At 46.3% G+C, this 25587-nt stretch overlaps 1 protein-coding gene across 22 annotated transcripts in view; it reads right to left on the reverse strand.

The window, feature by feature from the left end:
• Positions 1-25587, reverse strand: part of GALR1 (galanin receptor 1) — a 73651-nt gene that overhangs the window by 26885 nt on the left and 21179 nt on the right. For 3 of the 22 annotated variants that reach the window (XR_005353277.1, XR_005353289.1, XR_005353276.1), the window contains 4 exons: positions 8136-8207; positions 7503-7570; positions 2263-2396; positions 1491-2101 (listed from right to left, as the gene is read on the reverse strand). The gene's annotated coding sequence lies outside the window, so the exon portion shown is untranslated. Of the gene's footprint in view, positions 1-1490; positions 2102-2262; positions 2397-5032; positions 5092-7502; positions 7571-8135; positions 8208-25587 lie in introns of those variants that run through there. The other 19 variants (XR_005353292.1, XR_005353281.1, XR_005353296.1 and 16 more) reach the window with 15 other exon arrangements.

The following is a 25587-nucleotide window of genomic DNA, read 5'->3' on the forward strand; positions in this document are numbered from 1 at the left end:
GAGGCCTCAGCTCCCCATCCTGCAGAAGGCCAGGAGGTTATCTTCCCCTTCAGGAGTGCTGCCTGCCCTCCCCGCTTACAGACCTCCGGCTCCAGGGGGCACGGGCCCATACAGGGCCCCCAATTCACCCCCAAGTCCTGGCTCCCGGGCATCCTGGCCCTGCCGTGGGCAGGCGGGCAGCTCCGGTGGCATTAAGGGCTTTCCTGCCACACACCGTGTTTGCCCAGAACCCTGCGCTTTTGTGCATCCATCTGACTGTCATTTCTCCTTTTGTTACACGGGAACACTCTCACCCATTGTTAACGCCCTGGCTACCATGCTCCCTCATTTCTGGAGTCTTTCTGGTCTTCCCTTTTAGGGCAGATCGCCCCTCCTGCTAGAATCACAGAAACCCTGCCTGTCAGTGCTCTCAGATCACTCAGCTCAATGCAGAGTAATTTTGTGTGCCCAGGGCTTGCGTTTCCCGAGCTGAAAACTCCAGAGCCTCCTCTGAGTAAACATTCTGTCTCTCCTCTATGACATTACTCTCAGCTTCTGGAAGGTTCCTGTATTAGCTCCACTTCCTGGTCCCCCTGCTGAGAGGCAGTAGTGGTCCTCCTGAGGTCACTGCAGAAGCCTCTGGAGCCACTGTCCCCACCCTCCTGTGCCCTCACTGCACGGTGTCATCAGGACCACTGTCCGCTCATGTCAGCATCACCGAAGAGAGGTGGCCTGGGAGGCCTTACCTGTCTGCGCAGTGCACACCCTGGGCTGCGAGCATCAGCAAGACTTCCTTATCGGGTGATGGTGGGTGGCACCGTCCTCTCTGTTCCTGGGCCCCAGCCCAGCCACCTGGGGCTCTCAGCCTGACCAGTTCCACTCCACATGTGGTTTTCTTAATCTTCAGACTTCTAGCACACATTTGGGATCCACCTGAGCTGGTACGGGGCCTAGGGGGCAGCATCCTCTAGTGAATGTATGGGGACCCCATTGTGCAGAAATTTCGCGATGGGTTCATCTGCCCAGCATCCCTGGTGGGTGCTGGAAACACTGTCTTGACCATTCTGCAGTAATCCTGATTGACCTTTCCCTGTCCTCACCCTGCTCCAGAATGAGCATTTGCCCATGCTTGGCCAATCAGAAGATTCCAGAAGTTAGGCTTCCTGAGCCACTCCAGATCACAGGACCTTCATAAGGTGAGAACTGCCTTTCTTGCCATGTGAAGTGAACCCTTGGAGACCATAAATAATATAGAGGAACTCAAAGCCCAGGGGTGGAGAGAGAGTTCAGAACCACATCTCTGTAGCTGCTGGATCCAGCCATACCTGAAGACTTGTCATATGAGACAATACATTCCTTTTTATTTTTATTTTTTAAGTAAATTTTAGTTCAGTTTCTGCAACTGGGAAAGGCTGTAGCACTGCTTCAAGACAAATGTCTATAACACCTCTCAACTGTTTAGATATTTATGCTCAATTTGAGAAATGAAACATATGAAACAGAAGAAAATGTAAAAGATGACATGAATACTTTTTTTTACTTTTTAAAATTTAAATTCATATAAATTAAATGGATAGATACTTGAAACTAGTTGTTTTAGCCTATTCTCCAGATTAAAATTTTCCAGTATTTAAATTTTTTATCTTTTTATATGTATTTATGCACGTTTAAGGTAACTTGTTAAGATCTCAAAAAAAATAAGGTTTAAAAACTAGTGAGGGAGTCACATCACTTTTCATTTGAGAAATCATCTCTTTGTAAAGAATTTTTCTCTCTGTAACGCATTTGTTCTATTCATTCATTCATTCATTCATTCATTCCCTGAAGGAAATCAGGTAAATCATCACAGTATTCCTTCCTGTGGAAATTAAATGTGGTACATTTATGCCAAGAAAGGATTACTCCGTGCAGCTTTTCCTGAAGAAACCTTTCTTCCTGAACTGTAGTAAACATACAGAGGCACGTGCAGATAGCTCGCTTACAGGTTACCAGATTCTCAAAAGTCCTTCCATGCTTCATCAGAGCTGCATTCCTGAGTCTCCTGTGGAATACGCGAGGTCACTGTGCTGGGCGCTGGGAGAAAATCACAGACCAGAAAGGCAGGGCCTTGGGACTGACTGTCCTGGGACAGAGAGAGCACGGGATGTCCCATGACAGTCCTCCCTCACCTCCTTGCCATGGAGCGACATGATGTCACTACTGGGGGTGTGTGAGCGGCCGGGCTTCCACCCTCTGAGTGCTGCCCGGCGGCTGCGGCCACACAACCCGTCACCCGTCACCTACCTCAACTCGGAGAGGCTCCTCTTCCTACTGCTGTGGCCAATGCCTTATCTTCACGGTAGTTGCCCTTGTTCGTTCTGCACGACGTGTTTGACGTCTTTGCTCTCCACCTTGAAAGTCAGGTTGGATTCCAAAATCTACAAGGTGCCATTGAGGTCATCTACCCAATATTATTCACGAATCTGCTCCCTTCTCCCCTCCACTCCATCCTGAGCTTTGCGGTAAAACATTTGGGGGAAACATGATCTTTCATAATCAGGAAAAGCATGACAGCCCGGCACTGAGGGGAAGCTTCCTCCCCTGGCCCGGATGTGGCCCCATGTCTCAGCCTGACAGCCACACACCTACCCGTGCCGGGCTCTGGGCTGCGGGCCACTCCTCTCTCCCCACCCCTGCAGGCTGGTCAGCCTGAGGGCCGAGCGGGGGTCTGTGCAGGACCACAGGCACGAGCAGAGTGTCCTGCGAGACCCAGGCAGGGGACAAGAGGACAGCTCTGAACCAGGCCCACCCGTGCCAGCAAGTGCACAGGCTTGGGGAGAGCGCGTCCCTGGGAGCCTTGACTTCCTCGCCCCAGACAAGAAGGGTGATTTCAGGGTTCATTTCCTTGAAATTGTCTGTGTCCCACATCGTTACCTGACCTGCTCGAGTACTTAATAGCCCGTATGAAATGATGTAAACGTATGCACTGTGAACAGAACTCCATAGCTTCAAATTCGTTTTCCAAGAGGAGAGACAAATACTACTCATGGGAAGTGATGTGTAACGTAGGATTTACCAAACTGAAATGAATAGCACAACTGTGTGTGCGTTTTTAGAACCTTACAGAGTAACAGAACTGGAGAGACTCAATGAACTTCCTTCTGTTCCTGGCCCTGCCTCAGTCTCCCCAGCATGCACGTCCACCCACGAACGTCTCCAAGTGGTGAGGGGCTGGTTATCTCCTCTATCTGTGAGTACAAGAGAGGAGCTGATCGTATCCTGTCAGCATCCGAATAAAGAAGCTCTACTGTCCCCCTATTTTATTTCTTATTTTCACTGCAATTCGAAGCAAGCACTGCTGCCCAACAACCAAGCTAGCTCTGAACTGGCCGCAGGGAGCCAGGGCACTTTTCCGTCTCATCCTTCACAAGTGGGGAAACATCTCCAGACTCAAAGTCTCATAAGCACTTTTAGGAGAGTCTGAGCCCTAAAGTAAATCTGCTAGTCTCTGTAACAACAACAGCAAAGTGACTGAAACTGTGGGTCATGACTTAGAGGCTGATGTGTCCTCAACGTGACGTCATAGATGTTGGGGCTTTCCCCTCTTTGGTGACTAAGTGGATGAGGCCAGAGGACAGCTATGTGCACAATGGCATCGGGGTCAGAGTTAGGGTCAGATTCTGTCCCTGCTTCCTGAAGCCACCGTGCTGAGATGACACCCCCTCTGTGTGGGACAGACTCCCCCTCCCATGGGATGGCTCAGCACCTTTGCCAAATGTGTAAAGCATCCTGTGGCCACTGACAGCTCCACAGTAGAGGTGGGTGGGGCACCAAGGCCTGACACCCTTTTGGTCGTGTACACAGACCTTGACACACACGCTCAGATTTTTTAAAAAGGCATCATATCCACACCAAAAATAAGTCAATAAATCCAAGATTCCTTGTCTCCATTTCCAATCCCAGCCTGGGTCGTTTTAGCATGCCTCAGTTTCCTGACGTCGAGAAGAGAGGCCTGACTTTGCAGAGTTTGGCTTGAATCTGTGCCTGTCAATTGTCATCTGCTCAGAGCTTGGAGCACAGGACTGCTCCCGTCAGCTTGTTTTCAAAATGTGTTTTGTCTTTCTGATTGGGTGAAAGTGAAGGAGTAGTTTCATGGTAAATATGTGATGAGGTGTCTGCAGCAAGTAGCTGTTGGTGGCCATGCTTCACCCTCGAGATCTACCTGGAGACTCCCCACGGTGGGAGGATGACACGTGAGCACCAGACCAGGGGCTATGTGTGGCATCCATCCCCCTGTCACTCAAGTGTTTTGAACTTTTCTCATCCCACCTGCCCGATTTCATCTATAACATGGCTTATCAACTCATGGGCCTCTGGCTCCTGTCCAGGTTCTGTGGAGGCCTAGAAAATTAAGGCCATTCCACTTTAAGTTCAGAGTTAGCACAAGTACAGCCATCCCAGGCACCTATGAATAAGAGCTGGAATTTACATTACTTCAGTTACAGAAAAAAAAAAACAGTTTACAGGTTAATGTCCTAGAAAGCCCCTATTAGAATGAGAACAGAGCTCAATGCCCTTGAAAGCCCCATATCAGAATGTAAACAGAACTTGAGGAATTGCTCCACCCCTTCTGGAGGTCCCAGAGACCAGCCCTTAAAACTAAGCTGAAACCCACCTCAGGGTCCAAGTCCCTGCTCTGCTGTGTCGCTGTGTCGGATATACTTGGACCCAAGCTCAAGCTTGTAAATAAACCCTCATGTGTTTGCATCGGTGTCGGCTCCTTGGTGGTTTCTCGGATTCGCGATCTTAGGCACAACAGTTCAGAACCATCCCCCAAGGACAGGGACCTGCTGATGTGACTGGACCTTCATCACTGCCCTCCTGAGCCTGGTGGGAGCCCATGAGTTCAGGTGGGGCTAGCAGCACCCCCAAGGGACCCAGGGGACTGCGCCAGTCAGGAGCCTCCGCTTCTGGGCTGCTTTCCAGTACAAGGAAAATGAAGACCCCCCTGCCTAAGCCAGTGTCCATGCATGAGTGAGACCATATGATGATTGTCCCTCTCCAATTGACTTACTTCATTATACCCCCAGTTCCATCCACGTCGAAGCAAATGGTGTGTATCCGTCCTTTCTGATGGCTGAGTAATACTCCATCGTATATATGGACCACATCTTCTTTACCCATTCATCTGTCAGAGGACATTGAGGCTCCTTCCACAGTTTAGCTCTTATGGACACTGCTGCTGTGAACATTGGGGTGCAGGTGTCCCAGCATTTTACTACATCAGTATCTTCAGGATAAACAAATCACAAGCCCAGAGCTGAACCCTTATTATACTCTTATCAGCTCTGGGCTTATGGTTTATTTAAACTCCAACCTCAGTAGAAAACCAAGAGGTGGTGAGTGAGGCCTAAACATTTACATCTTAATGAGACCATGATTTGAGTGAAATTTGTGGAATAATAAGTCCTGGTGAGTGAAGCAAAGGCTAAGGACCTATTATAGCATTCAATATTTTGCTGAAAATTTGTTTTCTCAGACCTAATTAAGACACACTTAAGAATGTATGAAAATCTCAAATTAAATACGTAGGAGATTTTTGCACAACACTGCAGCTTGTAAGAAAGTCATGAATTAAGGAAGCAGAAAAGTCTGGGATAGAGTTACTTGATCCCAGGACCCCAGATCACGCCTTGAGCCAAAGGCAGACGCCCAACCCCTGAGCCACCCAGGTGCCCCTACAAATGATCATTTTAACCTTTGCCTCATCTACATTATCCCACTAATCTTCCAAACAATGTAATGAGGTCATTTGAATCTCCTCCTTTGGTCGTGGAAATCCCCCTAAGTCTTGTTTCTCTGCCTGAACGCAGAGCTAGTGACACTAGAGCCCACAGCCTGTAACTAAGAGGCTGGCCGCGGTGTGCCTATGTGAATTAGCAAGGACTTTCTCTGATAATTGTGGATCAATCAAATGTTAGTGTGGGAAAGTCGTGGGTAAGAATGACATAACTGTGTGTTGTGACATGATGCCAGCGTGCTCGTGTGCTTCAGAGATGTGTGTAAGGGAGTTGCACCCAAAGTCCTGCACTAGTGACAGATTCCGGATCAGCCAGTGTTAGGGATGTCGGCCATAGACCTGTGGTTGGTAAGTCTGTTGACCATTTCCCCACAACTCCATCTTCCATCAGCCCCACCCAGAATGTCCCAGAATTTAGAATGGAATCTTCGAGGAGAGAGTGGGAGCAGCTGAGCTTGACCTGACATGGCCGAAGCATCCCTAAGGAGGACACGTAGGCTAACGAGCCTGAGCCAGGAGCTGTCCCATGGCCAACACAGATTCTGGGTTGCTGTGACCAGCAAGGGCTCTCCCTGGTAGCTGCCAGCCTATTCAGATGGGCCGTGCTCATCTTGAGAAAGCAAAGATCCTGGCATAACCTCTAATTGGAGCAATGTAGCTGCGACATTCAGCAAAGAGGAAACACCAGAGCTGGAGATCGCAGCTGGGGACTGATGATGACAAACAGCCTGACATGTTGTCCCCTTTCCTTTTGTCCTCAATGGTGGAAGTACGGCCACTATTCCAACCCCTCCCATCCACACATCCACACAAGGGTCAACGTATCAGGCTCCCAAAGCTCATTGATCTTTAAGAGACCCATGACCTGGGTCTCTTTCCCATAATGTCAGAAATCATTAGCATCTCCCTCCTTTTCTGTGGGGAAGTCAAGACTCCCACCTTCAGCACCTCCCTGCACTCAGACCCACCTGTCCAGGGCTTTTAGTGATTAAAGAGGAGCCCCTTCTCTACCCCCAAGGGAAGCAACAAACCCCTGATGCAGTTCTGATGCTCCCACAGTTCAGTCATGATTGAAAGCCACCTGGGCTTACTGCCAGCTCCCAGTAGCTATCATTTCTCCTCCCAGCCACCCACGGAGGAGACAGAGCAGCAAGAACAGGAAGAGGAGGAGTAGCACTGAATCCCAGCAATGCCATGCATGTCCCTCTTAACCTTCTCCACTCTCAAGTAAGTGTTCCCTTGGAGTGGTCGTCCAGCTGCTTCCAGCTGCATGCACCTTGCCAGCCCTGCTAATAAGGTATGCTGATTCTTTTGTGTGCACTATCACACCCTCCATCTAAGAACCAGCTGAGAACACTCAAGGCCCACTGTCCTCCCTGAGGACAAGGCCAGCCCAGAAGCAGAGTGAACATATACAGATGTCATGTACATCTAGTCTGCTCTGGGCACTTTGGCCAATGTGGTCACATTGGCTGAAGTGGTCACAGAAAGAGCCCATGGGGGATGGGAGCTCTGCCAGAAGGATGTTCCTGCCATGTGGTGGGTGGTGGAGAGTGAGCACCTGCTACACAAGAATGAGGTCCATCGCAGGCCTCTCTGGGCATGATATGTGGAGACTGGAAATGATGAATGACAAAATGCAGGCATCTGGATGAGCATCACTGTTTTCACGGATATACTGTCAATGACTATGTGAAGTCCATGAGACAGAATTCTAAATCTGTGACTTGACATCATGACTTACCCCACAACTATGAATTCATTCTTCCTCTGTTTTGGGGTATTATTCAGCTCCTGTGGTACATGAGGCACCTGTTTGGGGGTGAGGGAGGCATGAGCATACAACCGTCTTAGAACGCCATGGAACATGACCACAAATGTGTAACCCACGGCTTGCATGCTTGTAATAGTGACTATGATGAGTGCATGTTCATAGAGTAATAGCCGACAAGAGCCAATGTGGAAATGTTAACACTGTTAGCATAATGAAGGCCTTAAAGCATGGCAGTAAAGAGCATGAACTTGACATTAGGCAGAACTGGAACATGCTCTGGCTCACTCTGTCTGTGGCCTACAGCAACCAATGCAGTTCTCCTAGGCCTCAGTTAGTTAATCTGTAAAAAGGTTTGTTTTAATTATTATAAGAGATGATGCATATAAAGCACTTTGTGTCTGGCACACACAGTAGCAGTGAGAGTCATAGGAGCAGCTCCACTGATGTTCCAGCCAGAGGCACCTGTGCCCCAGATGGCACCAACACCTGCCAGTCACTTAGGTATATCAATGCCAGCATCTTGGGAGGCACCGCGGGAAGTCCTGCCCAAGCTGAAGGAAGACAGAACAAGTACACACAAGTCTCCCCTAAGAGGATACATACCTGGAAACCAGTTCAGTGTTATGACCTCAAAAGAAGATTCTCGTTTCCAAACAGAGGTACTAACACCAGAACCTGCATGTATGTAAAAAGTAGTAATTTTACCCAAGATTCCAGGATATGCAGACACATGCCTGTTATTAGGGCCAGACAGATTCTAGCCTGCCAGATGCCACTTGATGTTAATTACCCAGAAAATAAGTATATGTGTAGTCCTAGGCAACCCTTTGAACTGTGTGTACAGAGTCTGTAGAAACGTAACTTTGCCAAGGTGACCCTAAAATCAGAACCCATCAAGGTAACCTCTCAAGGCTGCCATATCACATATTCCCTGTTCCATTGCCCGAGCTGGCCCTCAAGATAAACTCTGGTAGGTGTTCACCACAAAGAGAGTGTGCCAATACTAAGATTTTCAGGAAAAAAAAAAAAAAAAAGGAAAACCAAGCTCCAGCAGAGCAAAGCCTGCTTTATGCACAACAAAGAGCAGCTGCCACCATGGCTTAAAATGCCTGTCAAGCCAGATGAGTTTCCTTGCCCCTGGAACGTGCGAGCCATTCCATATTGCTTGAAGTTTTAACTAGCAATTTTACTCTTTCTGTGTGAGGTCTTGATCAGCGTTAAAATGCAGCCTTTCTGGAAAAGGGGAGGGGAGAGTTTCTTGAGAAAAAGCAGCAATGAGAAAGGACATGGAGACACAGGGGTGTGGGACTCTGTGTGACGAAATGGAGAAAGGAAGAAAAAGGAGGTGGAGAAAACCATCATCAAAGGTAAGCACAAAGGAGAGGAGCTTAACAGTGGGGTAGGGAACGATTTCGGTGCAAGTGACAAGCAAGGAACCCCATATCATGTTCGCCCACTAAAGTAATGAATCAGCTGACAAAAACCAGTCGGAATCAACTTTTTCAGAATTCTGGAGTCTAAAAGAGTTTAAAACAACTGGGGTGTGCTCCTTGATGAAAAACTGCTGAGTCTCGGTGAGAGAATTCTGTGGTGCTTTAAGACCACTGCTGCCACCTGTCACCTGCCAACAGGGTGAGCCATGAGGGCCACTGCTGCCTGCACAGGTTGCTAGTGCCAGAGGAAGCAGCCCAGACCATACTCTCAAAGACAGCCATTGTGCATTTCCAATGTCAGTGGCTCCCTGAAGATCAGCTCATGGGCTGTCCTCGTCTCACCTGCCTTGGGGTTCTCCATGACAAAGGTGGGTTCCCAGGGAGTGTTTGTTGAATGTAATTAAAGGCAAATATATTAGCCATTGCCACATGGGCCAAAGGATAATAGTTGAGGCAGGTGAGAGACAGACCGAATATCCTGAAAAGGAAGATGCTTGTAAAGGAGATGCGTGGGAGGAATAAGTACTTGGAAAGTGTCCACGGCCATCCAAGGCCATGTGCATGCCCAGTGTTGGGTGGGTGCTCAGGAAAGAACGGAGATGACCTCAAGCTCTAGCCCCTGGCTGACCTTAGGCTTCATGCTACAGAAAAGCAAAGCAGAGTGACAGACAGCCTGGCTACATGGGGAGGGCTGGCCAACAGAGAACCAATCTTCAAGGACTAGGAAAGTAGATTTTTTGTTTGTTTGCTTGTTTGTTTTTGGTGCCAAGTGTTTAAGGAAGTCACTGTCAAAACACTAGCTGTCCACTCATTAATAAAACACAGATGCAACAAAGGGTACAGGGCTTACTAAGCTAGTTCAGAAGCCCCTAAACAAGTAAGCAACATTGGAAAATACACAACAAGCAGCAAACCACAAATCCTGGAGAGGGAGAGACATTCTTATTTCCATGGTTACCTCATTATAGTGTTCAAATTGTCCAGTCTTCAACAAAAAATTGCAAGGCAGGGCACACAAAGAAACACAAAGTATGGTCCATTCACATGAAAAATAATTAATGGAAACTTCCTTTGAGGGAGCCAAGACTTACTAGAAAATGACTTTAAATCAACTTAATTACACCAAGAATGAGAGGAAACCAAGAGTACAAGGTCTCCAGAAGTAGAGATGTTGATAAAGACAGACAGAGTATAAAAAGGAACCATAGAGAAATTAAGGACCTGAAAAGTACAATAACTGCAGTGAAAAATTCATTAACAGTATATGAAGATATACAAATTAAAAAGAAAAAATAAAACTGACTTTATTCACAGATGACATGATTGCCTGTGTAGAAAATCCCCTACACATCCAAGAAAGCCACAGAAGATCTCCATACATAATAAGTGTGTTTAGTCAGATCACAGACTGCAAGGCAATTATACAAAAGTCCATCCTTTTCCTATACATCAGAAGCAAACAATTAATATTTTAAACTAAAAAAATACTATTTATGACAGCACTTGAAGCTAAATAATGTAAGTATATATATAACAAAACATGTGCAGGATCTGTAACCTGGAAATTATGAAGTATGAATGGAAAAAATAAAAGAAAACTTAAATAAACAGAACGATATCCCATGTTCATGAACAGGAAAGATTCAATATGTCAAGATGTCAGCTCTTACCAAATTGGACTAGAGTCCATGCAATGCTGTTATAAACTCCTGTAAGCTTTTCTGTAGATATTGACAACGTGATTTTAAAACTCATATGGAAAGCACAGGTAATGGAGGAGCCATCCCAGTGTGTGTGGGAGGGGAAGGATCCACAAAGCGCACGTTCATGACTTACTATACAGCCACAGAAACAAGACAGCATGGTGTGGATAAAAGAATAGACGCATATGTAAAAAGAACAGAAGAGAGCCCAGAAATAGACCCATACAAATACATACAGAGCTGTCGTCGACAAGGTGCCAAGACAATTTCAAGAAAAAGTGCTGGACACCTGTTAAGGAAAATGACTCTTCGTGTGAACATTAATTCAAAATGGATAGCAGATCTAAGCATAAGGGACAAAACTAGGAAACTTCCAGAAGACAAGATAGAAGAAAACCTGCATGAGCTTGAGATTAGGTCAAAGGTGTGATACAAGAAAGAAAACACTCGGTAAGTTAGATTTTGTTAAAATAGAAAACTTTTACTCTGCAAACATACTGTTACAGGACTGAGAAACGTTACATGAATGAGAAACAAGACGGGGCTCCTAGAAGAGCACACAGGAAAAGCCAGGTAACCTTGGGTGTGGCAGTACCCTTTTAGATATGGCACCGAAGACACGATCCATCAAAGAAAGAACTGATAGGCCAGAACTTATTAAAATTAAAAACTGTTCTGTAAAAGATGATATCAAGTGAATAAGAAGACAAGCCACAGACTGGGAGAAAAGATATTTGCAGAAGACCCATCTGATAAAGAACTGTTTTCCTAAAATACACAAAGAAATTTTAGAAGACATAGTAAGAAAGAAACAACCCAGTTGGAACTCTCCTTGAGCTGCCGTCCCCTCCACTTCTCTCCATGGATGTCCCAGGGTAATGTGCACTGCACATCCTGGTTTCTTCACCTGTCACGTGCTAGAACTGTATCCTGTCATGGAAATGGGTGCCTGATTCCCTGACACCCCCATGGAGAACGGACTCAGAAGGCTGTACGCATAGTAAACAAATCTGTGTGTGACAGAGCTGTGGAACATCAGCCCTAGTTAACACCCTCTGGGACAGGTGAGACCATGCTGTGTGTGCAGGGTGACAGGAAACAATGATTAACCACAGAACTCAGCAGAAGACTAAGACTTAGGGCATAAGAATATGAGAACCCCCACCCCCCCAAAAAAACTTTAGAAGGAAGAGTCACAGATGTAGAAGGAGAATGGGTGGGGACACAAGAAGAGGGACAGAGGGCCACGTGGGCACAGGCAGGAGGAATTTCCACCCACAGGCACCGTTGGCAGTGGCGTGAACATTTTCCATGGGCCAGGAAGAGTGAGGATTGACAGTGAGGCTATTAAAGTGAGCAACCAAGTAACTGGGATTGCATAAATGTGGGTTCCAGTGGATTTTCTTTGGATGATTACTAATAGAGCATCCACAAAATTACGCATCCTGCTTTTATTTCCTCAACCCTAAAAGACATTCCGACATGCCCTATGTTCCTCTTAGCTATTGTTTTTAGTCCACTGTGTGGACACATAAAAACTTCTGTAGTCATCCTCCTTTTGTTTAAGTATTTGGGTTTCTAATAATGATGGAATACTGAAAGCAAGGTCACGATGAATAATCGTGCTTATAGAAATCAGTGCTTGTGATGACGTACTCCCTTAGGAGAGATACCTGGAAGTGTGGCGATTTTACACATACTGCTTGGAGCCCCTGGCACTTATGCCATTGAAAATTAAACTAGTTCTATTACTTTCTGCTAATTTAATATCTCTACTCTTTTATTTATTAAGGTGGTTTAATAATGTCATCACAAGCTGTGAGGTAAGTGCCTCATGTTTCATGACCTACTGTCCTAATCAGCTTGTTACAATGACATTCCACAGAATTAATCATCATGTATGTGATTTAACCAATAACCCCTTCCCGTGATGTGGCCAGTAAACCAGCTAATAAAGGAACAGTATCTTTGGGAATTACTCAGAGGTGAGCTGCCCCTGTATTTTGAAAGAAATGGTATATGGAGTCATTCTCTGACATAGGTGTACTCCTCGTTCTCCTCGTTACCTCGTTCTCCACGAGATCTTGTAAAAGAACATTCATTGGGATGATTTAAAACTGGGAAGCATAAAAAGATTACTGCAGAGTGAAAATGAGGTGAGCCTTTGCTTTGCTGTTTTATAAAATGATGTGTTTTTACTCCCAATTCTGAGTTCTCATTCTAAATTTCTAGGCAATACTAACATTTTAAGTGGATTTTTTTCAATAGTAGATGCTACTGTTATTTTTAGCCTATAGAGAGAACACTGCTAAAGGAAAAAAATAAATAAAATAGACAAGTGTATGTAGGAAGCAAACATGGCTCCTATACTTTGGCTCTGACAACCTTGTGAACACTTGTAGAAAATGAAAGTAACTGGGGGTTAGAAAACTCAAGAAGGAATGAAGGGCATACAGTGGGAAGTGCCTAAGCTTGTCAAATCCTTAGAGACGGAAGGCAGGTCAGAGATGGGTCAGCCATGGCTCATTGACCAGTGTTCAGATGGGGAAGGGGGTGCTCGGGGAGGCGGGGGGGCGGATGTTTGGCCAGGGACACCAGACCACTCTGGGAATGGAAGCAGTGATGACCACACAGCGCTGCCAGTGTGCTGCACGCCAGAAACGGTGCACTTACAATGGTTAGAAGGGTAAATTTTATGCATACTTAACCAAAATAAAATAAACTCAAAATATTGGCAACACATAAAAAGAACCAAACAAAGGATATAAAAACTTCCTCCCCCTTAGCCCATGCCTATCCTGCCAAAACAGTCACTGAAATGGTGTAGCAATGGGGAAAATATTATATGCACACAGGCCCTTAGATGTAAATGTATTTGGTAAACACATTTTATTTGCATGAATAGGAAGATGGCACATACAAAGATCCAGATCTTGCTTCTTTTTCACCGAAGATTTCTTGAAAATCTTTTGCCACCAACAAATGAAGATGTACCTTCTTCCTCTTTGTGTCACTTGGGTTATTGCTTATTACATGACTTACAATAAATCATTTACCTGGGCTACGCCTGCCTGCTGCTGACAATATTTAGATTGGCCTCTTGTCTACATATCAACAGAATCTGGGACAAATGATAACTATTTTGAGAATTTTTAAAATAATAATGGTGCCAAGATGGAGGCAGCACCACTCCATCTTCCCAGTGTTGATACCCCATTGCTGCCGCTTCTGACGGTGGAAGATGTTACCTTAGTAAATGGCTATTTCATTTCTCATATGGCCTTGCATGGAGAGACAATTACATCACATTCCAGGCTTCTTCTGGTTCAGTCAAGAAGCACTTGGTAGGTGCCTACTAGGTTTCTGTCTGTGTCCTAATTACTGTAAGTCCAGGATTCAAAGTGATAAAGCCCCTGCCCAGAAGGGGTTCATGTTCTAGGGGGAGAAGACAGGTGATCATACAGACAGTGATCACAGACTGATCACAGCCTCTGGGTGGGGTGCAGGGATCCTGTCTCAGGTAGGAAACCAGGAAAGACCATCTGGGATGGTGACAGGTGAGCTGAGCCTGTGTACAGAAAAAGCAACAGCCATACAAGGGTCTGGAAATAACATGTCAAGCAGAAGACGGCAGGGGCAATGGCCCTGACCCATAGCAGGCAGATCCAAGACTCAGAGCATCTACCCTGGATGGAAACCAGAGCACATGGAGGGGGTGAGGCCCAGGGGTTCCCGTGGGGTTTGAGGCCACAGTGAGCTTCAGACCATACTCTGGATGCAAAGGGACACCTCTGTAAATTTCTATGTAGGAGACTAATGGGGCTGGTTTATATTTCTAAAAGCACATGCTGGTATTCCCAGACCACAGGCCATAGGGAGCAGGTGTCAGTAGTCTAGACATTGGGTGAGACCTAAGGCACCTGAACATTAGACTGAAGCAACGAAAACGGCAAGGACTGGCCAGATTTGGAAGGTGGTCTGGGAAGAAAAGCAGGACAATTCCAGTTCTGTCCTAAAGAATTTGGATGCTGCCATCAGTTCTGAGGGGGGAGCCCCTGAGGCAGAGCACACCTGAAGGGGACTTCAGTGATTCCCACTGGGTTGATCGGGGTCATACTTGATGGATGCCAGTGATATCAGGTCAGGGTTCTGTGAGTCAAGGGATGGGGCGGGAGAGGGAAGGGTGCCAGGAGCCCACATGGGCGAGCCGGGATGGCTTGGGGAAGGCACAGACAAAGGGGAGGCTGAGATGGAGGAACCAGGAGGGAGGACAGAGGTTTACAGGATGGGAGGAAAATTGGGTCAGGGGCCATGGAACCCCAAGGAAGAGGTCTTTTCAGCACAAGGACCGTCAACCACTCTGCTTCTAGAAGATTCTTCTTATTCTATTTTGTGCTCCCACGATGATGACCATCTCTCTCACTCAGTTTAGACCAGCCCCATCTACTGTCCTGTCCTGACCTGTCCGCTCATCGTAGCCTAGCTGCTCAGGATGATTCCACTATGTTAGAAACAGTGACAGCCAATTCATGGAGTCAGAGAATGGGTACTTTCTAAATCTCAGGATGATTCACACTCGACTTTTATCCTTGTGCCCAGGACAACTTTGAGTATCATGTGGTTTTTGTATGTCCTGCCACAATTATGCCTCCTTGACCAGAACAACATCTTGGTTTCCGCTCTCACCCCCCTGGAGTCATTGTTGAGAAGCAAGTCAAGTCATCAGAAATGTCAGATCTTCCCATTTCCGGGAGGACCATGTCTACAGGGCTATGATTAACAGGGAGGTAATGGTAGTAATGGGGACGGACCCAACCTTCAGAGTCATGTTTTGTTACAACTATTTATATCAGGGTTGGTTAGATGGGAACTGACCAGCTGATTAATCTTGGACGCTTGCTGAAGCATTTAGTGAAATCGTCACGGATCAATCATTAAGTGTTTACTGAATGCTTAGCCCTCGTTAACCACACTATAGGTGTTTTATACAATCTATTCTGTCTTGTTTTGTAGGATCTATTTTATATGATATATTCTATATGCGGACCTCCTCTGAAAAAATCTGCACCTTTCATTTTAAAGTACTCGGAATCATCATAATTAATTCCTCAATATCTTGGCCGTCATTTATTATCAGTCAAAAAGCTTAGAAACCTATTGCTTCTCTCTATTAACCTTTGCTTTTCAGTTTGAATGTTTAGTTATTTCCAGAAAACTTTCTCAGGCACAATTACAAGCTAACCGCCATTTCATTGCTTTATTGTTTTATGAAATTATGATTTAAGTTGATATTCTTAAAAATACTGGTATGTTTATTGATAGGCATAAAGTCTTAACACATTTTAATTTTTTAAAGTATTAAAAATACATACGTAAGTACAAAAATGTTACCCAGAGGGTTCTAAAAGTTGTTACTACTTAAGTAAATTTTAATAAACAAATATCATGCACTCATGCAATATCCTAAGCTTTTAAATTGTATAGTGCTGACAATTACCACATGTGGCTGAACCTGGGAACCTCAAAAGGAATGGCTATTTTAATGAAGGCTAGTCTTTTTACTTTAATGGAATGGAAATGGGAGTAAATGAAGTTCAGTGTAATTCAAGTGGGAAGAAGAAGCATTCAAGAAGTCAGGATACATGGGCAGGAGAACCAGTAACTCAGCATTTACTATGGAAAAAGTAAATAATTATTGCACAAAGGGCTGGGACCAGGAGAGCATGTGAGGCATGTTTGAGCGAGGACAGGACCCCCTGAGGCTCCCAAGGAGGCCCGGACAGAGAGGAGAGGGATGGAGGGAAGGTCAGTTGGAGGAGAACCTTCCAGAAGGCCAGGGTCAGAGTGAGGCGGTGGTGAGGCAGCGGGAGGTGGTGTTGTAGAACCAGGGCCAGCCTGGCAGCCGAGAAACAGTTGAACCACACATGCCACATCCGCACAGATTCTCAAGAAGCAAAGTAACGCAAAGACAGCAGTAGAGATAGTGGGGAGTGTGGCAGGAAGCAGTCCAGGCTGCGTTCTGGGGCCGCCCTGAAGGGGGGCAGAATGACCCACAGCTCGGTCTCCAACTGCCTCAGGAGAGGGTCCCTTACCCCCCGCCTCTCACTCTATCAGAGCCAAGGTGCCAGGTCAGCTTCCGTGGCTCAGAGCCCATGGCTGACCGTCCATGAGATGTATGGCGCCTGGTTTCTGAGGCCCCCCTGGAGCGCTGGGGGCGGTGGACACGTGCACTTGCTGCAGTAGCAGGCTCCTGCCTCCAGACACCCATCCCTCTCTCTCTCGTGAAGGGGCTCCTGGCTGGAAAGGGTCAATGTTCCAGAGCCCGCATTGGGGTCCCCCCGGCCTCCTGACAGTCCACCCGTGGCTTTTTCTGCTGGTGCCAGCTGAGTGGTGCCTGTGTCAGCTGCCCACCTCTTGTTTCACCACTGGCACTGCTGCTTCTGCATTGACCCTGTAGCTCTCTGTGGGCCTGGCTGCCACTGTTGCTCTGCTGGTCATTGGGGTAGTCGTGTCCATCCAGCTCCTGACTGAGGAAAGACTCGTTGCCTCAACCACAGCTGAGGTCTTATCCTTCCACCAACACCAGCCACGTTCTATACCAGCATTTCTTCAGTTGTCCCAGGCCCATAGGGCTCAACTCTCATGGGTGCATTTTTAGTGACCTATTAATTAATGATGTGTCCGGCATATCATCCTGGAAAAAAAAAACCCCGAGACATCTTCCGTCTACACAGGGTGTACCCATCCAGCCCCTTCTCTGCTTGGGCAGCTCCTCCTCTAAGACCACAGCCGCTCTTCCATCTGACTAGGCAGGCAGGCCTTCTTCCCTCCCCACCTCGGGCCCTTGTCCACAGTACTAAATCCTGTGTCTCAGAAGTGCTCCCAAGTCAATAACCTCTTCCATAACGGGTCTGGTGTGCCGGCCGCCTGCCAGGCAGCTTCAGAATCCCACCCCCAGAGCACTCCCACCTCACACCAATGCTTCCAGGCAGATTACGTGGCTTTCCTTTCGTATCATGACCAGGGTGTCCCCAATGGGCCAGGCAGCACAGTGCCAGCAGCACAGACAGGCTTTTGCATTTCATCTGATATCAGGCCTGATATTATTTATGATCAAGCATAAAATAACATATTCTGAGGGGAAGAACTCCTACTTAATTACGTAATTGAAAGTGGCCGATGTCTAGTGTTTGAATAGAGAACTTCGACTTGTTCCCTGGTGTGGTAATAAGAGTGTGGGATTTAAACTGTCCAGCTCCAAATCCCAGCCTTGCCCTCAGGAGCTGTGCAACTTTAGGAAGCCTACTTTCTTTTGCACATAGGTGCTCATCTGAGCCACGGCGGGGGATGACAGCCGGGCATGAGGGCTTATTCCCCGGAGGCTGTTGTCCTTCTGGCAGCCGGAGTGGCCTCTCTCAGACATAGATCAGAGGCTGCCCTCACCCCTTGGAGCACAGGGAACAGAGCCTTCTCTTTGCCCAGGCCTCAGACCCCAGCCACAAGCACATCCCTGCCAACCACTCCACCTTCACTCTGGCCACCCTGACCCTCTTTCTGTTGCTCAAATAGCCCAGTTTCTCCCACTTCATCTCACCTTTGAGCTCTGTGTCCCTCTCCTGGATCTGCCCAGATGGTTCCCTGGCTAATCCGTCCTTGTCACCAGGTGTCAACATGCCTGTCCTCTCGGCCCCGCCAGCACTTGGTACCACCTCCTCCTTTACTCTGGATCTGTCTGCCCCTCTGTGGTGACCAGCACGTGCCCAGTGGGGGTCAGTGTCTGAGACACAGGGGGGCTCCCAAACCTTAGCAGGTGTGGGTGGAAGAGGCGAACGGGAGCCCTCATTTCTGAGACGGACGCAGTCCCAGCTAGAGTGTTTTCCAGCCACACATTCCCAGGATATGTTGTTCCAGCCACATCATGAGTGCCGCTAAAGACCCTAAAGGTCACAGACAAGTACCTTGTAGGAGTTACTTCAGGTCCACACACCGCAAGGTAGATGGTAGGAAAATGTGGAGAAAGGGAAGCAAGAAAAGGCAGAGGGGGTCCAGGCTGGAGCAGAGTGGCTGCCGGCGTACAGCAAGGTCAAGAGATTGGTGGGAACTGAGCTCAGAGCTGAAGGGTGGACTAGAGGAGCTCTGGCTCTTACTCTGCTGGGGGCAGGAAGCCACCAGGGCTTTCGGCAGAGGAGTGATGTGACCAGACATAACTTCTCAAACAGGGTCCTGGCTCATGTTGCATGAGTGAGTAGTGGTGTGGAATGTGGGACAGAAGCAGGGGTGCAAGAAGATGATGCAATGGTCCAGGTGAGACGCAGGGTGAGCTGGGACCACAGCGGTGAGGCCTGATGAGGAAGGACATTGAGTGCTGCGGGATCCCCTGATGGGTAAGGAGACTTGGGGCGTGGAAGCCACAGACCATGCCAAGAGGTCACTTACAGAAACCAGGAAGGCCAGGGGAATTGTGGGCTGGAGCCTGGGCTAATCACTTCCACCCACGGGCAGGTGCTGGAGTTCTGATTGTCACACTGCCACCGTCCAGGCATGAGGCTCTATGCTCATGTCTCTCGTATTCTCCAGGTCACACTGCATGACTGAGTAATGTAAGGACCAATATACTTAAAGACATTCTAATAAGTAGAGGCCATCGCACCGTACGTGAATTTAGGTCTGTTCCTAGTCTATTTGAACATATGGCCTGGAGTAATCCTTCCTTTTTGTTTCGTTGAGTTGTCTTATATTTTTACAAGCTATATCAAGCAAAGCAAGTTTTTAAATGACTGCAACACCAATAGTGACTAATCTAACATCAATCTAGTGTTGGATTTGACCAAGTAAAATATGGGCACTCTTTATAAAGTGGTCAGATCACGGGGAGTAATTAATCACTCCCCAAATACTCTAGGCAGAGTGAAAGAAATGGTAGGTAGGAAAAGATGTATGATCTCCTTCAAAAGTGACACATATAGGTCACCTTCTGAGATCTATGGCTTCACTGGCTACACCCAGTAACAAACTTTATGTTTCCAAGTACTCAATGGAGAAGATACTGCAAAGATGTTCACATTACTCAGTGTCTGGCAACTTCACTTTGTGATGTGAGTCTTACTCCTGTGGGTATAATAGGTCACTAGAAAAGAAATTAAATTCTCAGTAGATTTTAATGTAAGCCAATACATTACATCTTGACTCTACCACGAAGACGTTTACCATCATATTTTGTATGTGGAGAGTACTGTATTCAGACTTGGGATTATTCTCTCAAGTTAAAGGGAAGTGACTTATTAGTAAACCAAAAATTAAAATCTGTGGTCAAAGCCAAATCCCAGGGATTACAAGGGATTTTCTTTAAAGATTAATCTGTTTATTTAAGAGAGCCAGCAAATATGGGGTGGGTAGGGAGAAGGAGAGAGAGAGAGAGAGAGAGAGAGAGAGAGTCTCCAGCAGGGAGCCCAATTGTGGGGCTTGATCCCACAACCCATGACCTGAGCTGAAACCAGGAGTCAGATGCTCAACCAGCTGAGCCCCGTAGGTGCCCTGGGATTATAAGGGATTTGGGTCCTGGAGATGATGACTCCATGTCATGTCAGGTCCTCGCCCCTTGATTCATGTGCATCGGCCCTTAAATCTGCCTCCTTCATTTCTCCTTCATGGATTTTGACAAGGCAGGTTGATGGCAGCAACAGAAGTATCTTTATGTCAGATCAAGCCCTGGTGTAATAACTCAGATGAATGAATCACATGATGAATCTTGACATTCAAGATTCCATGCTTTTCACACAGAGCTAATATTTTCTAAAGTGTTAAGGAATAGAAGCCTCATTTTCGGGCTCTAATGAAGTCTCTTGCAAATTGTTACAGAATGTAAATCGAGAATGAAGACAGGCAGGCAAATTAATATCAAAATCTTGAGAGTAATGAAAATAAACAAAGATGAACCTAAATATTTTATGAAATGCCCTCAAAAATCATAAAGTGCTTGAAAAAATAAGTGGCTCTGGCAGCCTTTATGAACACTGCACACAACTCCTGGCATAAAGAAGCAGACATGGTGTGAGCTCCCTTGAGAAACGGAGCAATATTTTACCCCCAATACCCTCCACTGGCCACCACTTGCACCCCTCAAACTCCACCCTTCTACATTCAGATACGGATCCCTGACTGTAAAAATCTGGAGAAGAAATAAGCAAAGCATGAGGGAGACAGCAGTCGTGCGCAATGTGTGACAGGTACGCAGCGGGAGCCCTCGGAGGGAAGGCAGCAGGTAAAAAAGCAGCCTGGGGTTTTCAATCATCAAAATCTTCACACTCAGAGTAAAAAAGCACAAAAATTAGGGTCGAAAATGGTGCATCTGAGCAAATCACAGAGGGAAAAACAAAGAGACATTCAGAACCAGATCGGCAGCCATGGGGATAGACTCAGAAGGAGATGCTCCCACACAATGATGGGGAGCCAGGCCCAATGCATCCAGTGTGCTAGCTGAGCACGTCTCAACTCGCTTGAGTTTGAGTAAAAAGACAAAATGTGGGGCGCCTGGGGGGCTTAGCAGTTGAGCATCTGCCTTCGGCCCAGGGTGTGATCTCAGGGTCCTGGGATCGAATCCCACATCGGGCTCCCTGTGGGGAGCCTGCTTCTCCCTCTGCTTGTGTCTCCGTCTCTCTCTCTGGGTTTTTCATGAATAAATAAATCTTTAAAAAAAATGTATAATGTGACTGAGATATTGTCCAAGTAAAACAATCTAGAATAGCCAATCCAGTTTAAATGCCCCATTGAAGATCATCAGACAGGGAGGGGAAGAGGGGGGATCTTGGAAGAGGAAGATTAATAAACACTGACACAGGAAAAATGGAGATAACTCAAGGAGTAGACAAAATTTAGTTTTAATTAATATTCTAAGAGATTCACTAGATTACTACATTCACAAATGACTGAGTATCCTATTAGCTGGAACAATCAAAGGACAAAAAGGCTTTCAACTTCAAAATACATTTATAACCTTTTTAAAAAATTTTAATTAAAATTCAATCTAGTTAACATTTAGTGTATTATTAGTTTCAGGGGTAGACTAGAGATTCATCAGTCTTGTATCACACCCAGTGCTCATCACACCACGTGTCTGTCTCCTTCATGTCCATCCCCCAGTGACCCCATCCCCCTCACCTTCCCCTCCAGCGACCCTCAGTTTATTTTCTAGAGTTACAACTTTTTGAAAGTAGGGTAGAAGAGAGAGGTATTCCAGAGTGAAACGAAGAACAAAAGAATAAGAAGGAAGAGGAAGAAAATAGGAGAGCAAAGACCATGTGAGCCAGTGTGGGACAGCGGCAGACCTCCGAAGGCAAAATAGAGGTAAGGAGTCCACAGAGAAATAATGAAAGGGCCGTCCAGCACGTCTGGAGAATACCTCAAATGTTCAGATGGAAAGGATCCCTTCGGGGACAAGTAGGAGGGATTTTTAAAGGCTCATCTTTGGAAACATCCTGGAAAATTCTGACCGAAGCAGAGAAATGGCAGCTTCCAAAGAGAAGCAAGGCCACCGTGTAGGACCAAGAATGCTGCTGGCCTTGACCATCGTCAGAGACACCCTGGTTTTGTTTGAACCTGCCTGACACCTAGAGAAATCATCAATCACAGGCAAGGCTGAAATAAAGACACTTACAAATAGGGATTAATTCAGAGACAGTGGCTTTTTTATAAAACTACTTGACGATGTTATAAACAATGTTATTCAGAAATAAAAGATATGATGCAACACACCGTGTATAAGATCCTGGATGCATTTGAGGATGTGGAAGTTATCCATCAGAGGCACGTTCTCAGGTCAGTGGGAAAGAAAGAGGCAACTAAAACTTCACCAGAAGGATGCCTGGGTGGCTCAGGGGTTGAGCATCTGCCTTCAGCTCAGGGCGTGATCCCGTGGTCCTGGGATCAAGTCCCCCATGGGCTCCCTGCATGGAGTCTGCTTCTCCCTCTGCCTGTGTCTCTGCTTCTCTCTCTCTCTGTGTCTCTCATTAATAAATAAATAAAATCTTTAAATAATAATACTAATAATAAAACCACCAGAAAAAAATTAAAATTCTACCATGGTACAATTTCAAGCAACTGATAGGGAAAAATATTTCTAAAGGGAAAGAATTCATGCGATGTCTACATCCTGAATATTGTCTTTTTAGTATCACAACTACCCTGACCTCTGCCGACAGAGCCAGGCTGGTCGTTCTCCAGAGGGCATGGTCTGCTCAGATGCCCCCAGCAGGTGCCAACAGGGAATTTGGATTCCAAGCACAGAGACCCAGACCCCAGATCTGCACTTCATGGCTGGAGGGACTTTGAGAAAGCTACTGAAACTCTTTTTTCTGTTGCTATTTGGCATTCCACATAAAATACTGTTTCAAATATGCAGTTTTAACGACAATGTTTTTCTTGTGAATATAAATGATGCATTTTTAAATTTCTTGTTGTCTTTTTTTAAAAAAACTTCTTTTTAAAAAACTATCTTTCATAGTTTCTAGACATTTGCCCTTTTTCTCAACTGGCTACATATATAGGACTAAAATAACTTATGAAATGTTGTATTTACTCATACTTAAATATTAATTTTGAAAGGATATTGAATACAAATTCATATGCCATTCTATGTTAGGTCAATAGATGTGATCATTGGGAGGAGGCGGGGCAAGGTGGTGGAGGAGTGGGGTCCTCAACTCACCTGGCCCCACCAGTTTACCTAGACAACTTTCAAAACATCCTGAAAACCTAGGAATTTGACCTGAGATTTAAAGAGAGAACAGCCAGAACGCTACAGAGGGAAAGGTTTTTGTTTCTAACAAGGTAGGAAGGTGAGAAAAAAATAAAATAAAAAAGAATCAAGTGGGGGAGGGTCCCCATGAGGAGCCAGGCTGAGGCCCGAGGGGAGAGGATAGGATGGGAAAGCCCAGCCCCAGAGACACATGAACTCTAAAAATCCGCACTGGATTCTTCCGGACAGGAAGGTGCTTAGCAGGAAAATCCAGCCGAATCTCAGGAGGGGCGGTGGGGCCTCCAGTCTCCCGGGGTCACTCACAGAGGTGGGCGCCCGGGGGAGAGCGCCCCACACCGCGGGCGGAGCCATAAAGGGCTGGGGTGCCCGGCGGGGCCTCGGGGAGAAGCTGGGGGTCAGGGGGGACTCTGCGGGGAGGGGGCTGCACCTGCTGCCTTCGGAGGACCTGGCCCAGAGCATGATCCCAGCAGCGCAGGCCCTGGATCCCAGGGCGCCGGGGACACAGCCCAGGATCCTGTGCTCCCTGCGGGACAGGTGGAGGCCATGAGGGCACAGGATGGTGAGGATGCTCCTGCCACCAGGGCTCCCAAGCTGTGCAGAGTGGCGCCCCCCACTCCCGGAGCATCCAGGCCCCTGCGGACTGGGAGCTGCCGTGGTTACTGCAGGACCTGACTCCAGGGCTGGAGAGCTGGCCACTGCCAGTGTCATTGTTCCTCCTGGTGTCACCTGTGCCTGGGAGGCACGGGGCCCTAGGGCACAGAGGCCTCACGGGGTAAACATCTCCCTGAGCCCCGAACCCAGCAGGGGGGTGGGGCATCTCCTCCAGGTGCACACACCTGAGAGTCAGCACAGCAGGCCCCTCCCCCAGAAGACCAGCTGGAAGGACAGGGGGAGAGCAAGTTCTTGACCGAGCAGCACTGGAAAGCTCCACGGGAAGTCGAGGGATTTACAGTATATAGAACCAGAGGGGACCCCTCCTATTTTTTTTCTTCCATTTTCCAATACAACTCGTTTTTATATCAGACTGTAAATTTCCAATTTTTTTCTCTTTTCCCTCCTTACCTACAATATTTTACCATTTTTTCATTTTTAAGATTCTTCCTTTATTGACTTTCATATTTCTACAATTACAGGTCTTAGATATATTTTCCACTTCTAGATTCCCTTCAATATATTCAATTTAATTTGGGGAGATATACAAGATATGTTTTTTTTGTTTTGTTTTATGTTTTTTGTTTTCTCTGCCTCATTTTGTTCTACAATGTTGGAAGTTAATACCTTCTACAACATGACCAGTATGCACCTACAACCAAGTGGCATACTGTGCTGGTTCATTCTGTGAGATTCCTCATTCCCATTCTGCCCTCCTCTTTTATCTCATTTATTTTTTGGTGGTCAATGTTGCAGCCTTCTACAAGTATTTATATAAATACTTTATGTAAATACTGGTTTATATAAATTTGGGACTGAGTATCTTCTAACATACATAACTAAATACACTCAGAAACAAGAGGAATACCCTCTAGAACCCCTCAGGTAGACTACATTCTCCCTACACAACAACTTTGCCAACATCACCATCTCCCAGTTAACCTCTCCCCCTTCTTTTCTTCTCTCTTTTTTTTTTTTTTTCTTCTTCTTTGGGATTCTTGGTCTTTTATTTTTTACTACTTTGTTTTAAAATTTGTTTTTTACTTTAGTGGTCATTTTGCTTTATTTCATTCTGCTCTTTGTTTTCAATTTCTGGTCTCTGACCTCGACAGAATCATCTAGGGTGAAATTTACTTGGGTCGTGATTGATATTCTTGGCTCAGCCCACTCATACAGCCACTCTGCACTGAGCAAAATTACTAGCAAAAAGAACTTACCATAAAAAAAATCATAAACAGTACTCTCTGCCACAGTTACAGAATTTGGATTACAATTCAATGTCAGAAAGCCTATTCAGAAGCACAATTATAGAGGTACTAGTGGCTCTGGAAAAAAGCATAAAGGAATCAAGAGACTTCATGACTGCAGAATTTAGACCTAATCAGGCAGAAATTAAAAATTACATGAGATGCAATCCAAACTGGAAGTCCTAACAATGAAGGTTAATGAGGTAGAAGAAAGAGTGAGTGACATAGAAGACAAGTTGATGACAAGGAAGGAAGATGAGGAAAAAA

Source organism: Canis lupus, chromosome 1 (genome assembly GCF_011100685.1).
Source record: "Canis lupus familiaris isolate Mischka breed German Shepherd chromosome 1, alternate assembly UU_Cfam_GSD_1.0, whole genome shotgun sequence".
In the NCBI taxonomy this organism is placed as follows: Eukaryota; Metazoa; Chordata; class Mammalia; order Carnivora; family Canidae; genus Canis; species Canis lupus.